This window comes from Thalia democratica, chromosome 9, assembly GCF_965202585.1.
Source record: "Thalia democratica chromosome 9, ktThaDemo2.hap1.1, whole genome shotgun sequence".
Taxonomy (NCBI): domain Eukaryota; kingdom Metazoa; phylum Chordata; class Thaliacea; order Salpida; family Salpidae; genus Thalia; species Thalia democratica.
This window is the reverse complement of record NC_139173.1, coordinates 37,414,790-37,417,860: the sequence shown is the minus strand read 5'-3', so window position 1 is coordinate 37,417,860 and position 3,071 is coordinate 37,414,790. Positions and strand designations below refer to the sequence as shown.

At 24.5% G+C, this 3,071-nt stretch overlaps 1 non-coding gene across 1 annotated transcript; it reads left to right on the top strand.

The window, feature by feature from the left end:
- The first annotated feature begins 933 nt into the window (after window positions 1-933).
- Trnac-gca (transfer RNA cysteine (anticodon GCA)) lies at window positions 934-1,005 on the top strand. The gene has a single exon. It is a non-coding gene; the product is annotated as a tRNA-Cys (tRNA).
- The last annotated feature ends 2,066 nt before the right edge of the window (window positions 1,006-3,071 follow it).

Here is a 3,071-nt window from a genome sequence, read left to right as displayed (position 1 = left end):
ATACTCAATATAAACAATTGTTTTTGTTTGGTTATATATATATATATAAACGTGTCCAAATTAGAAATGCGAAACATTTATAATACATACAAACCAATGATTTTTTGAAAAGGGTTTTTGGTAGTATATAAACATTAAATATTTTGACTTTTTGTAAATTTTATACTAAGTTCATACAGTTAGGCACACAAAATTAGTTTCGGTGATAGCTGCAATCTTTGTAGCTAAGAAAAGATTGAGAAATTTTATTTTTTGTTAAGGTTCAGCATAACTAGTTAAGATTAATAAACAAGTTTTTTTCTAGCCGAAAACACGATCATTTTTTTATTAATTTACTTTTATTTGCCTTTTTGTTAAGTCCCAAGTAGTTTCTTATTAATTTTTTATCGATAGTTTTTTGAAACAGTGAAGCACTTATATATAAATGAACAATCTCGTTTTATAGTTAAATTAAGCTCTTAAAATGTTAAGATTTTTTTCTAAACTTAACTAATATTTCTTTTGATTGTTATGTCATTTTGATCATAACCTTAAGTATTGAAATATTTCAACAAAATCATCGTTTCTGATGAAATATTAGTTAAATTTCAACAAAAATCGAAGAATTCAAAAATAAACCAAAGTTTTCATTTTGTTGTAAATATAAAAGTATAGCTTTTAAAAGCGTGGAACACAATAGAACTTACGTTAAGTCTTGAAACTAAATCATGTTTAGAATAAAGTTAAAAACTCAATATTTTATAATTAATATAATTTTCCTTTACAAAAATATCATATAAAGCATACTTTATTTTAGAAAAGTCAAATCAAGCTTGCAAAAAGCTCTAAAAAAGTTTTTGTAAATGTTCATTGTTTTTACTACATACGTGCGTTTATTTGCTCTAGGCTGAGAGCTTGTTGTTTATAAACTGAATTTACTCATAATGGATGCAAGGGGATATAGCTCAGTGGTAGAGCAATCGACTGCAGATCGATAGGCCCTTGGTTCAAATCCGAGTGTCCCCTCTAATTTTCCAGCAAAACTTTTTTCTTATATGCACTAGAAATAAGGTTATATTCATTTTTAGACAGTCAAAAGTGTTTATATAAAAGGTTTATATGCTTTCTTTAGTAAAGCTATGAAACGTTTGTATAGTTTAATAAACGCTTTAACTGTATTTTTTTAGTAATAGTTGAATGTTTATCGTTGCAAGGGGTAGATGTAGCTAAGAAAATAAACAGTTTTTAATAACTTTGATTTAAAAATTGTAATATTTATTTAGTTTTGGACACCAGTTTAAACCACTTTGGCGTAAAGTACCTTCTTTTAAATATGGTAAAAGCAAGTTTTATGTTTTTTTATGAACACTTTGCTAGTTTATACTATAGCAAATAAACTTTTTATTTATACTGTCTACCTAAAACTATATGCACTATGTTTCTTCTCTAAAAAGAAATGAAAAGTTAATGTATTTTGACAACTTTACTCTTATTCAGTTCCTAATTACTTAACTAGCTATTACTTTTAGTATTTTTACAAAACTATACTAATGCTTTTAGTACATTGATATGTAATTAATATTTTTTGCTAAAACTTATTTTTGGTTTAGTTTTGTGGAAGTTATCACATAGTCAGATCATTGGTGAATTTTTTACTTAATGGAAATAATTTCTTGCCAGAGGTTTTTAATTTTAGGGTTTTTTCTTTACTTTCTACGTTATATTGCCATAACTTCGTAGGTTTTTATTAAGTAATGTTCAACCATGGTTTTGAAATTATCACAGATTTGTTTTAGTGATGATTCAATATTAATAACTTAAAATGCAGGTAAAATAAACATAATGTATTTATTAATTGACAATTATAAAACATTTACTGTGCCAAGGGAAAATTTGTGTTGTGTTTTATTTTAAAAAACCAGTATAATTGTCTTTCAATATTTTTTTTCAATAAATTTATGTATATAATTTAATTATCGATGCAAAAAAATTAACAAAAAATTTTGGTAACTTGAGCTACGAAAAATATGACATCCATTTCAAAAGAATTCAAAATTAAAATTTAGCAAGTTTTATAAGTTAGAAAGTTTTAAACTCTTTTTTATTTTTTCATTGACAACAGCTTATAACTATATACTTAGCTTATATTACTTTACTCTAAGAGATTGCCAAAATATATGTATGAAGCATAGTTTTGTTTTATACAATGATCAGTAGTTTTTATAATTAAAATTATTATCATAAAAATCTGTTAAGTTCTTTCCGTTTTTGATATCGTTTCGTAAAATCAAAAATTTGAAAAATAAAACTTTCAATTGAAAAAGTTCAATTTTCGAATGAGTTTAGCTTCAAAAGAAAAAAATTTAAAGACTTTACAACTTTGTAAATAAAGTTTTTGTTTCATTTTTTTTAAGTTGAGCTTCAGTGCTTGTTGTATTTGGTGTTCAACAGCGAAGCCTAGCGGACAGTTTTACAATAACCAAAATTAATTTTTGAAAACTTGTCACCAAATTATCAACATCTCGACTTAAATTAGCTGAATAGAAATACATTCAGCTACATTAAAAAAATGCTTATATAAAGCTCAATTAAAAGAATATCTAAAATTTATCTAAGAGCCTCATTATAACAAAAAAACATCAATAATAAAAGCTGTTAAGCTGCTGAGCAAAAACTTTTATGTTTAATTATATTGGAAAATCTTTACTGTTCATAAACAACAATAAAAAAATGTTTTTAACTTGTTTTTACATTGTATCTACTTCAAAAACTTAATAACAGAAAGATCTTTAGTTCAAAATTAGTTGTTTACTAAGTCATCAAAGCAATTTAAATACATTTTTCCTAAAGTAAGCTGTATTTTGACATTCAAAGAGTTTTTAATATTTAGTTTGCAAGTTGAATAAACTTTCCAAAATTTAAGAACAATTTTATAACTTAGAAAAATTTATTTTAAACTAGGGCTGGGTAAAGTTTATGATCACTAAGCCGCTTACTAGCTCACAAGTTAAAATTAAAACTTTATAATCTAAAAAAATTAAACAAATATAAATTGATACAGGTCTACTGTTTGCATTGTTGATTGTAAATTC